The sequence below is a fragment of the Papio anubis genome, chromosome 8 (genome assembly GCF_008728515.1).
Source record: "Papio anubis isolate 15944 chromosome 8, Panubis1.0, whole genome shotgun sequence".
Lineage (NCBI taxonomy): Eukaryota > Metazoa > Chordata > Mammalia > Primates > Cercopithecidae > Papio > Papio anubis.
In genome coordinates, this window is record NC_044983.1 from 101,750,818 (window position 1) to 101,764,303 (window position 13,486).

General features: G+C 37.7%; 1 protein-coding gene across 2 annotated transcripts in view; it reads left to right on the forward strand.

The window, feature by feature from the left end:
• OXR1 (oxidation resistance 1) overlaps window positions 1-13,486 on the forward strand; it is a 466,073-nt gene that overhangs the window by 138,882 nt on the left and 313,705 nt on the right. The window lies entirely within an intron of this gene.

The following is a 13,486-nucleotide window of genomic DNA, read 5'->3' on the forward strand; positions in this document are numbered from 1 at the left end:
AGAAGAAAATTAATTAATGTAAGCAGAGTCAAGATCAGCTGTCTCTGAATGTTTTTGAGGTTGTACCCCATCAATAAAACCTGTCCTTCCAATATGTATGCATGTATTTATTAATGAATTATATATGAACTACTACAAGAACATACTATGTACATAGTAAAACATAGTTCCAAAATAGAATTATTAACATAAACAGAAGTTTTAACATATGTAAGACCACTGCCAAATAGATGATTTCTTAGAATACTTGGGTTTGTGTCCCCTGGCCCCTACGACCCACACACAGTCTATAGCACACTAATAAAGAATGCTGCTCTTTTCTAGACCTCTTGACATAATTCTGAGCTGTATAACTGGAAGTTAAAATTGGAAGATTAAAAATACTTTGCTAATTGACAAGTGTATTAGTTAACTTATTGCCAAAATAGTAGGGTGCATCAAACTGCCCTAGAACTTAACAGTTGAGAAAAATAAGCATTTATAATTCTTCACATGTCTATAGGTTGGCTGCTGGTTTTCTGGGCCCACCGTAAGCCTGTGGTTAGCTGCAGGGTGGAGAGGCAGTTTTTGCTGGTCTCGGCTGGGTTCTCTCACATGGCTAACTGTGGACTGGTCTCATGGTTCTCTCACATGCCTAACTCAGGATTGTTTCAGTTGATATTTTTTTCTGGTCTCCCTTCCATATGCTTCTCACATACTTGTCTATCACATTCCTTTAGAAGTATAGGCTGGTTATGTTCTCATGGTGATCTCAAAGAGGCAAGACTGGACACATGAAGAAACAATGTTTCTTCAAGCCTCTATTTATATCAATTTTGCCTCTATCCCATTGGTCAAAGCAAGTTATGTGATGGAGTTCAGTGTTAGACTGAGAGGGGAATACAAAATTAAAGGACAAAAGGCATGAATATGAGAGGTCATGAATTGTAGTCATTAATGCAATCAATCTACAGCAATAAGTCTCTTTTCCTTAAATATATGCAAATTGATCATTTCTATATAGCTATAAGAGTGGCTAGTGCTAATTATACCCTAGTGTTCTGATTATTTGACTGTTTGGGGTAATTCTCTAGCCATAGAGGCTATAGAAGTTGCATCTTTGTAATTCAGTTCATTGGAAGTTTAAGTTAAATTTAAAATTGAATTTTTAAAGGGGTTCATGATCACTGGCTTGGGTAGTCTGGGCTCTAAGGAAGAAGAAGGGAAGAATTGTGACTATCATAATTATGCATCCATTTGTTCCACATGTGGATAGAGCTTACTAGTTCTACATAGGACATTGCAGTGGAGAAAGGAAGTCTCCTTTCGTGGAGCACTGGTTGAAAATTAAGGAGGAAATGTGCTAAAATTCTGTAAGTCAGTTAAAGAATTGATAACCTCCACTACAAAGATACAAAGTCTGTGTCCGGTAGTATATATTACACACGTTTATTATTTAAAGGACACATAATCCCAATGGGAAATAAGAGCACCTCTCTTCAAAAATGAAAAAAAGTTAATTCTGAATGATAACTTTGTATCTATTTTTGAGATAATATAAATGTCCTAGATTCCATGCTTTGTCTTAGAAAAAGACAATCAATATTTGCTTACTATTCATTATATTAAATAATATTTGCTTACTAAAGCACTATAAAATAGTAAAAAAAGACTAATAGTAATAGTATCTTCATTTTAATCACATTTAATAATTTTCCATTTGTTTTTCACATGTATCATTTCACATAAAGAGCCCTATGACTTCTCAGAGTTCATATGTACCCTTATAGCAATAACTACCATTGTTAGAGCACTCATTTTATGCTCACCACTCTGTAAGGTAGGTATTTCGATTACCCCATATTTGCAGATTCAAAAAAGAAGGGCTTAAAAGGTAGCCTGCCTAAGGTCACAGTCAGTTGTAGAGTCAGAACTTGAAATCTTTTCTCTTTGACATGAAAGCCAATGCTCTTCACCATTACATTTCACTGCACTTAATGGATATTAATATTATAGAGAAATTTTAAGAGGTACATGGTCTGAATGGTGCCTACAAAAGAGATGGTCAAAATAGTCTTTGGGATTGGCCAGGAGAGACAATTCCCTGGCTGGCCAGCATAAATATCCAGCATTTCTCAGACATTCTAGAGACCTCTGACTGCCATAGCTCAATAACATTAGTTCTCAAGCTGACCCAGCTCACTGGACCACAGCCTTGGCTCTGACTGTGTTTTCAACTAAGTCACCTTCTTGTTGTAATTTGCTTCCATAATGAATACATAGACTGGCCTCATGGGAGTTTTATTACTTATCATAATTGATTAAATTAGCATCTAGTTAAGTAAATATTAACAGAGAAAAACATTTCAAGAAAGACTACAGCTCTTATCACTGTAAGCTCAGTCTTTCAAAACCATATAGATTATCCCCAAAGTGCACATGATGGATACCCTCAGATGAAAGATTTGTTCGAAAACGCAGTCATCAACTATCCTTTTGACCATCCTACTTTATCAGTGCAGCAGTCCCAGGTGTTCACTCTTGGAAATGTCATTCAAAGTAAATGACTGGGGTTCACTTAAGGAGCGATTTCTGTATTTCTGGAATTATAGCTAGGTTATACTCTAGAAGCGATTTGAAAAAAATAAATTGGCTGAATTCTGGCAGGTAAATTAGCTAATCCAAAGATGGTTCTAAACAGAGTTTATTCTCTCAGCCTCTGTTCTGCTAATTAACGTGCCAGACAGTTGTTTATTCAGTGGATTAGTGCCAGTATTTAAACTTTTGATAAGGTAAAACTAGATCGTAAAAGTAGAGGAAAAATTGGCTTGGTGTTGATTTGTGCATGTGGGCAGTATTTAAACCACTGGAGATGAAGAGAAAATGAAAAGTCATACATCTTGTAAGAGTTAGCTCTCCTTTTTCTGAGTAATGAATCTTATCCTCTCTCAGGAACCTCTGTTGAGAGAAGTATAATCCCATCATATCACTTTAGCTAAAATATAGGGAAAATGTGAACTCTCAACCTTCTTCCAAGCAGTCTTTTAAACTAGAATAATCATTTCTTTCCTAAACTAGTCTTGATTTTTAGTTTGTTTGTTTTTGTTTTTGTTTTTGTTTTTTGAGATAGAGTCTTGCTCTGTGGCCTAGGCTAGAGTGCAGTGGCATGATCTCAGCTGACTGCAACCTCTGCCTCCCGAGTTCAAGTGATTCTTCTGCCTCAGCCTCCCCAGTAGCTGGGACTACAGGCGTTTGCCACCACGCTCAGCTATTTTTTCGTATTTTTAGTAGAAACTGGGTTTCACCATTTTGGCCAGGCTGGTCTCAAACTCCTGACCTCAAGTGGTCCACGCTCCTCAGCCTCCCAAACTGCCAAGATTACAAGCATGAGCCACCCCACCTGGCCTTGATTCTTTATAGAAAAACTTAGAAAATACATGTAAATAAAAGGGAAAATATCAGAATTATCTGTAACTTAGTAATCCAAGTAAACTTTTAACATTTTATGTGTATTTTCTTAAGATTTTTCTGTATATTTAAATGGATTCAGATTATCATCTACTTTTTCCTACTAAAAGATATAGTATGATAATTTCCCATGTCATGAAATATTCTTCGATAGTATTATTTTTAATGACTGCCTAGTAAGTGGGAGTAAACCTTCCATTACAGAGTCTATTATGTACTTTGAACCAGTCATTTTGGTCATACTTATATTGTTTCTAATTTTTTACTTTTAGAAGAGCACTACAGTGACCATCCATCTGACAAAATCTTCCAACATCTAAAATTATTTCCTCAGTGTGAATTCATAATAAATAGAAATTATGGACCAGTATGTACAATTATAAATCTCCAGTGAATTTTGTCAACTTGTCATATTGCAAGGTCTTATCTCCACTAGCAATTTTATGAGGTTCTACTTTCATTGAACTCTATTTTTGATTACTATAATTTAATTTTTTAATTTGAGGAGTTAAAAATGGTGTTATTTTTATTTCTATTTATTTGCTTATTAGTGAGGATGTTTTTCTTATGCATTTTTGCATAAGAAAAATTTGATTTTGATTTGACATATTTTTTAAAACTCTCCTCAAGATTTAGTTATTTAGCCTATTTCGAGGTATTGCTTTCATCATTGATCAAAAAAATAAATTGAAGACAAATTTGGGATTAACCTATGAAAACTGAATACTGAATTTCAGTCTAATTTGTAGATATTTAACAGGGTTTTTTGTTTTGCTTTGTTTGGTTTTTGTTTGTTTGTTTGTTTGTTTGTTTTTTGAGACAGGATCTCACTCCCATTGCCCAGGTAGGAAGGTAAGAGTGCAGTGGCATGGTGATCATGGCTTATTGCAGCCTAGACCTCCTGGACCCAAGTGATCCTCCTGCCTCTTTTTTTTTTTTTTTTTTTTTTTTAAATAGAGATGAGGTCTCACTATGTTGCCCAGGCTGGTCTGGAACTTCTGGGCTCAAGCTGTTCTCCCTCCTTCGCCTCCCAGTGTGCTGGGATTGCAGGCATGAGCCAATGCACCCAGTGGTAAAACTAAAAACTAAACAGATGATTTAGTTTTTAATACTACCTTTTATTTCATACACTCTTATAAAGAATATAATTTCTCTCTCAGAATGCATTTTGTGAAAGTACAAGATTTACCAATAAGTGAAGATAATACAGATAATCAGCAAAGAAAAGAAGCAGGGATCAGTAAGTCCGCATGGTTATTGGTCTTGTTTCTTGCAACGTCTGGGATGGTAAAAGGACACACCATTTGCAGTACCATGGTTATGTGGACTGTTTCTGTCTCTGAACTGTGTTGTTTTCCAGAGTGAGTTTTTTTTTTATCTTGGAATTCTTAGCTTCCACTCTTTAAAAACTGTGCCAAAGACTGGGAAGGAAAGGAAAGCGGATAGAGACACCTCTGCAGAAGTGAGTTCTTGGTATCATCACTGCACCTAATGCAGGATGATAATGGAGTTGACACAGGTCTGTTTATTCATTCATTCAATAAACATGGGGTAGGTTATTGGATTGGGGATGTGGATTGTTACTTTAGGAGGCTAGGGAAGGTTCTCCCCAATGAGGGAGGAAAGAGGAAGAGCAAACTTCTTGCAGAGGAGGTATGTAAGAAACAGCAAGGGGGCTGCAACAGAGTGAATGGAGGGGAGAGCCGTAGGAGCTGAAATTAGAGACAAAGTCAAGGGCTGGACCACAAAAGGCCTGAGAGACAGACAGTTTTCCCTGACTTACAGTGGAGGGGCTGTGGGACCAGATGCCTGGGACCGCTGCTGACTGTCTGTGTGACCGTCTCTGTACCTCAACTGCTCCCTTATATGGGAGAATAATATCTCCCCCTCTGACCTATTATGAGAATAAAATGTGTTGATCTGAGGTACTTAGAACAGGACCTGGCACTGTAAGACTCAAGTAGTGTTTTGTTATTGTTATTGTAAAAATTGATACCTGCCTCTAAAAGCCTCTAATTTCTGGCATATCCACTCTACTTTGCCTCTTTGGGATGCCTTGTTACGTTTTGTTTTTTTGTTTTTTTTAAACACTTGATTGAAAGATTATGCCTGAATCTACAGTACTTATGTCTTGAAAAATATTTGTATTTATAATTGCTGTTTTCTGTTCTTCAGGAAGTAGAGTTATAAGTGATGGAGAAAAGGTTCAGTGTGGTCTTAGATTTCTTCTGGAATGAAAGTGATATTTTTCCATTGTGTCATTTAGTAATTTCTGACTTCTTTCTGTAGGAATATGATCAATTTAAAAGCATATAGTGATTAAGAGTGAAGACCCTAGATACAGATTGTGTGGGTTTGAATTTGAGCTTCGCTACTTAGTTCTGTGACCCAGGGCAAGTTTTTAAAACTCTTTGTGCCTCAGTCTCTTCATAAAATTAATATGATGATAGTACCTATCTCACAGTACATTTTTTAGGATTAAATGAAAGTGTATGGTGTATGAACGTTACTTGCAAGGCTGCCTGGCTAGTAGTAAACATTCAATAAATATTGGATACTATTATTACAATCAGTGGTTTGTGACTTAGAAGTATGTAAGTGAACTAAAATTAGAATCACTGCATCAGGAAATTCGTTAGAAATATTTTTGAAATTATCATTTCCTTCTCTTCTGCTGTTACTAAGTTAAACATGGTAAGAAATGGACTCATCAGATATTTCCTCCCATTGATTTTAATTCTGCTTTATGGTTGCACGTTTTGTAGACTGATTCGTGACTGTATTCACTGAAGGCCAATCAAAGACTGCAGGGCAAAGTTTCTTAGGCTTGCAGCTGTGAATGATATGGGTCTCAGACTCATCTCCCTCATGAACTGATTTTTTTTTTTTTTTTTTTTTTTAAGATGGCGTCTTGCTCTGTCACCCGGGCTGGAGTGTGCAGCGGCCCGATCTCGGCTCACTGCAAGTCTCCCAGGTTCACGCCATTCTCCTGCCTCAGCCTCCTGAGTAGCTGGGATTACAGGTGCCCGCCACCACGCCCGGCTAATTTTTTTGTGTTTTTAGTAGAGACAGTGTTTCACCGTGTTAGCCAGGATGGTCTCGATCTCCTGACCGTGTGATCTGCCCACCTCGGTCTCCCAAAGTGCTGGGATTACAGGCATGAATTGATTTTTAAGAGAATAAAAGAGACTGGTAGATTCTCAAAGGGCTAAGAACCACCACTAGGGGCGTCACTGTACCTTGTCATCACTGTAGGTTGTCAGTTGCTTTAACTTGGCAACTTCTATTATTGTGACATGATTGTGGCTGTTTTCCCTCTCTTCCTGAAATATTAGCATAGGAATATTAATTTTCTTAAGTCTTCCATTATCTCTATGAAAAATGCTTGATTACTTGGGGCTATGTGAAGACTATGTTCTGACAGGCTAATCTAATCTTCTAAGAAAGTGTGAGAAATGTCTTAGATGAAAGGCTAGTGATAAATCAATATGTGATATCTCAATATAGAGTAAACAGTCAGATCCCTGGGGGCATGTGGTCTTAGTTGGGGGACAGAGGCTGAAATGTTTCTGCCTTTAGCTTAGTGATGAAAATATTAGCATCTGTAGCATTCATAATTATGGATGCAAATTAACAAAATTTCTTCAGTGCTATTTAAATAGAAATTTCTATGATAATGCAAATATTCTGTACTTGTGCTGCCTAATACTGAAGAACGAATTATTTTATTTTATTTTAATTAATTTAAAATTTAGTTGCTGTGGGTGGCTGGTGGCTACCCTATTGGAAGCATAGTTATAAGCAATGGCTTACAATGAGTACTAGGTTTATTTTCCTCACCTAAGAAGAAATGTAGAACTGGGAAGCACAGGGATACCATGGGTGCCTAAGGATGTTGTAAGGAAATGGGCTCCTTCAGTGTTCTTCCTCAGCATCCCTGCTTAACATTTGACTTTCATCCTCATGGTCACAAGATGGCTGTGCCCTGGTGCATCTCATCTGTATTTTCTACAGGAAGAAGGGGATTGGGTGAAAGGTAGACATTTTTAGAAGGCTCTTCTGTGTTTTTTCCAAAAAGACTGTTAGCAACCTCTCATTGACCCGGACTTGTTACATGGCCATCCCTGCCTGCAATAGAGGCTGGGAGTTTAAGTATTTCCCTCAGCAACTTCTGTTGTAGATAAAGCAAAAGGAGGAAGAGGTTGGAATGGATATGGAGGCCACTGGTCTACAGTGTTTACCATAGCAGACGTTTGACTCTTTATCCTGTAGAATTCCATAATCATGCCACAGTCATGAGCCTGGAGTTGTCAATGTCTTTTTTAAAAAACAAAACAAAACAAAAAACATCTAGGTGACAAACTGTAAATGACATTAGACTTGGGCTTGAAGACTGTTTAGCACATAGAATATAGGATTAGAACTTTGAGATATTGGAGTGATGATGAGTATTGCATTTAAGGAAAACTGTCTAATGACTGGATAGTGTAAGTGGATTTTGAAGTATTGAAAACAGCATAGCACATACTGAGGAAATAAAGATATAAGAGTTAGAAATTGAAAACCAAAATCTCAACATTAGTAAGCATCTCATTGTTATAGGATGTATAAGACTCATGGCCTGATGCAACGCCAGCCCATGGGTCACCCTGGGAACCCCCACACGAATGCTTATCCTCTCAACCATGAACACAGATTTAAAATTTCACTTTACAGAATAGGAAACTGAAGCTTGGAGCTGTTAATGCTACTTGTCTGAAACCTCAACTGCCATGTGACAGTCAGGATTCAGATCTGAAGTTGGCGGAGGCAGGGAAGCCATGGCTTTATTGTCCTGGGCTCGCGTTCTGCCTCCTCCCCTCTCTATGTGATCTTTCTATGACCATATCTGCTCACACTTGTTCCCCAGCTTGAAATTTGTTAACAGTGGCTGCTCTAAGTTGGCCCCCCAACCTCACTCTCTGCCCTCTAGCCTGCAATGAGGGAGTGGAGAATGCCTGCCCCAGACTGTCATATGTTCCTCCAGAGTTAACAGTTTCTTCTAATTGTCTTTAGATCCCAGAAGAGCATCTGACACACTTAAGAAATGCTTACTTTAGGCCGGGGCGGTGGCTCACGTCTGTAATCCCAGCACTTTGGGAGGCTGAGGTGGTTGGATCACCTGAGGTCAGGAGTTCGAGACCAGCCTGGCTGACATAGCGAAACCCTGTCTCTACTAAAAATACAAAAGTTAGTCAGGCGTGGTGGCGTGTGCCTGTAATCCCAGCTACTTGGGGAGGCTGAGGCAGGAGAATCGCTTGAATCTGGAGGTGGAGTTTGCAGTGAGCCGAGATCTCGCTGCTGCACTCCAGCCTGGGTGACGGAGCAAGACTCCGTCTCAAAAAAACAAAAAAAGAAATGCTTACTTTATCAGATAATCTGTGATATAAATATAAAAATTCTCCCAGTTTTGGAGGGGTATTAGAAAAATATATAAATGTTATTTTTTTTCTTCTTCCACCAGGGATGGTTAGTTTTTTTCCAGACTGATTTTGAGTTTCTCGGTTTTTCTAAGAAAATATGATTGTAAAATTTATGAATATCTTCCAATATTTTATTCAGTATATTTAAAACGTATACATCTTCAGTGTAAATATTTTCTAGTAATCTTTGTAATAATTTCTCTTTGAATTGACAACTATACAGGCTGATGTTCCCTTAACATGGAAACTAAGAATAGGATTTCTGTAGCCTGTGTGTGTGTGTGTGTGTGTGTGTGTGTGTGTGTGTAGAACTGTAGTGCTTTCATTTATATAACAGATTGGTATCTTTATTTCTCTTTAAGTCTTTTTTCTAAAGTCATAATCCCTTGCAAAATGAATGTATTTTTTAATCATCCAAAGGCCCATTACAAAACATTGAAAGGAACTTTATGTGTTATATAAACCAATGGGCCAACTTTTAGATAGTCTTAAAAGGGAAATGATGGAATGGAATTAGCTAGCATTTAAAAACTACAATTGTATACGGCACAGATGGAATGAATGTTATGTTTATCCCGTGCTTTCTTCAAATGTAGATTATACTCTTACCTATCTGATTTCATTTCAGAGCTAAGAAAAGGAATATTTATTAATATGTTCAAAATGAGTTGGTTTTAACAGCTGCCTTAGGAAGAAAAGTTCATTGATTTTATAATCCTAAGAATAAAGACTTCACTTACCTGACACTCTCCTAAACACCTGCTGGGTGTAAAATGATACCCTACCTCTACTGAAATGAAGCTGCTGCTTATTTTGTAGAAGGTATAAAACTTTGAAAACTAAGACAGATCCATAGAGTTTGGGATATTTTAGAACCATTACTTCAGTTTACTTTCCTGTCATGGTCTTCCAGTTGCTGGAGAAAATAATAGAGCCTTCTTATGAATACTAAACTCTCTAGTACCAGTGGATTTCAAGCGTTTCCTGGCCCTTCCTCATCTCAGGGGAAAATAATTTTGCAGTCTCCTTGCTAGTTCCTGGTAAGACTGATGGGACAAACCGATTTTAGTCTATCTTATGGACTAGAGTAATGCAACTTTGAATAGTTAAGTGATTTGCTGTAGTAAAGTAAATTATTTGCTACTCCTCTCATTGAGATGTAAGGTCTAACTCTTCTTCCCTTCCCTTGAATTTGGGCTGGCTTAGTGATTTGTTTCACTAAAAGTATTTGGGAGAATTGATGCTCTAAGACTTTTGAGGCTAGGTCATAAGAAGCCTTTCAGTTTCTACACACAACCCAGGGGACACTTGCTGTTGAAGCTTTGAGCTGACATAGAAGTCCAACTACTCTGAGGCCATATAAGATGTGCTATAAGATGTGCTCAAGATATGCTAAGCCAGTATATAGGTGTTGTAGCCCATAGACTTCTGAACCATCCCAGCTGATAACATGCAACAGAGATGAATTGTCCCCACTCATGTGAGTCTAAATTCCTGACCTGAAAGTTCATGAGATTTAATGATGATAATGATGATGGTGGTGATGATGGTGAAGATAATAATAATGATAAACTGTTGTTTTAAACTGGTGTGGATAACTGGAACACCTGCCAAACTCTGACTCAGGGCTTTTGACTCCAGTGCCTGTGCTCAGTTTCCTCCCTGCAAATGTCAGCTGCCCATGTACCTGTGATATTGTATTAAACTTATGATTTATAGGAATTACAGGAATAAAACGGAATGAGTTATATTTCTCTCATAAGAAAACAAAGCTAGAACCAATTTAAAATAACTCTAGCATCATGCTTCATTTTTCTTCATATCTCTTAATCCAAAATGGCATTGTTATATATCTATTCATTCAGCTGTCTTCTTTCTCTCCCAGGATATAGACTTCATGAGGACTTTATTTTGCTATTTGTAGCTTCAACAGCATAGCATCCGGCATGTTGAGGCACTCACAGTGTATTTGTTGAATAAATGAATGAATTAATGAAAAAATGATTCTCAGAGAATATAAAGCATAAATATCACTCTATCTGTTTAGAGTATTATTCTTCTGGGAAAATATGAAAACCAGAATATTACAAAGGTAATAAAGCAAACATTTGATAACCTAAAACTCCAGCGTAACAAATGTTAAGATGATACAGGTTCACATCATAGCTTTTGTCTTAAATAAATAAAATATTAGAGTTGGAGGTTGAATTTGTGTATATTTCTCATTTCCCTCTTCCTTGTCCTAAAGTCAACACTGTTATATATTTGACTTATATATTATTATGCTTTTACCACATAAAATTTTATCTACAAATAATATGTCTACTTGGTTCTGCCTTCAAAATATATTTCCAGTCCCTTTTCACCTGCCCTCGCTACTTCTCTCATGCATCCCCTATCTTTTCTCAGAATTACTACAACATCTTCCTAACCATTCTCTGCTTACTCTCTTACAGCATCAGTGCAACACTACTCCATCTCTTCTCCACCCCGCAGCCAGATTGATCCTTCAAAAACAAACATTGGATCACATATCCTCCCCTCTCCTCACCCTTCCATGGTCTCCATCGTACCTGAAATATAACACCAATCCTTGTCATGTTCAAGGCCCTGTTTCCTCTAGTGCTCCAGTGCCAGCCCTCCTGTTCCTGCCATGCTCCAGGCACTCCTGGTGCACTGGCCTCTTTGCTGTTTAGGGAGCACACCAAGCACATTGCCAAACACATTTCCACCTCTGGGCCTTTGCATCTGCTTGTTCTTTCCCTTGGCTTATCCTCCCACCGTCTTGTCTCACGTGAGTTGCTGACTCCTGCATTTGTTTTTTGTTCAGAAGTCACCTCCCAATGGGGATGGGCAGTACCAACTGATTAATAGTTGAACTACCTTCACGAACCCATACCAAGGTTTATTTTTTTCTGCAAAACTTACCACTACCTGATAGAGTTTGCTTACGTTTGTATGTATGCATGCATGTAGGATGCATTTATCTGTTTGCTGTCTATTCCCTCATTAGATTATAAACTTCGTCAGGTCAGGGACCTTCTATTATCTATTCTTTTGGGGCCTAGAACAATGACTGACATAAAGCAGGTGCCCCCAAAATATGTGTTGAATGAAGAAATATAGGAATCTAGTGTTTTGCTTTTAAAACTGTACATTATCATACTGGATGCATCTTGTGGCAATTTGCTTTTCTCATGTCAAAGTATGTTCATATTGAGATTGATTTATAACAGCCCAATGGGTTTACCTTGCCTGCTGCTTAGACAGAACCGATTTATGAAGACAGGGGAATTGCAATGGAGTGAGAGTAATTCACTCAGAGCTGGCTGTGTGCGAGACGGGAGTTTTATTACTGCCCAAATCAGTTTCCCCGTTTGGGGATCAGAGTTTTTAAAGATAATTTGGTGGGTAGGGGCTCGGATCAGAGTTTTTAAAGATAATTTGGTGGGTGGGGGCTTGGGAAGTGGAGAATGCTGATGGGTCAGGTTGGAGATAGAATCACAGGGGGCCAAAGTTAGGTTTTCATAATGTCTTCTGTTCCTGAGTGTGATGGCAGAACTGGTTGGGTCTGAGTGGTGTCAGCTGATTCATCCAGTGCAGGGTCAGCAAAACATCTCAAGCAAAAAATCTTAGGTTTTACATTAGTGATGTTACTCCCAGGAGCAATTTGGGAAGGTTCAGACTCTTGGAGCCAGAGGCTGCATGACTCCTAAATTGTGATTTCTAATCTTGTAGCTAATTTGTTAGTCCTGCAAAGGCAGACTGGACCCCAGGCAAGAAGTGGGTCTTTTTGGGAAAGGGCTGTTACCAATTTTGTTTCAGAGTCAAACCATGAACCGAATTCCTTCCCAAACTTAGTTCCGCCTATGCCCAGGGATGAATAAGTTCAGTTTAAGGGTTAGAAGCAAGATGGAGTCAAATTAGGTCTGATTTCTTTCACTGTTATAATGTTCTCTGTTATAATTTTGCAAAGGCGGTTTCAGATTGAGCTCTTTTTTCTATATATCTAATCTATCTAGTCCAGTTATTTTAGCTGTGGTTCACTATCCCACACAGTTTATTGATCCAGTTCACTATTGCTAGATTGTAGTTACTTATAGTTTTTCACTTTTCTAAGCAATGCTGAAAGGAACATTCTTCTAAAGATAGTTACCTTCTTTGTTTTTTCCTTATAGATGTATAACAGAATAAGCATTTGGTTTCTTTCACTTAACAGTTAAATTCATGATAATCGTGATTGCATTTAAATTATTTTTTGCTTTGATGATTGGTCTACCAGCAAATGTTCCCATACAAATCTAAAAGTCATTTTAGGAGGGAAAACATAATATCACATTTTTTTTTAAAAGAACAAGTTTGATATTATGTTTATCCTTTAAATCTCACACTTTTCTGATAAAATACCCTAATATTGAATATTTTCTCCTAAATAAACTAGAAAGTAATGTTACCCATGATTAAATTATTTTGTTTTGGAGTTATATGCATGCATGTTTGCGTGAGCATGTGTAGCAGTAAGATCATTTGAATTACTGTGTCCCCGGTGGTAATAAGCAACACTGCTTTTCCACTAA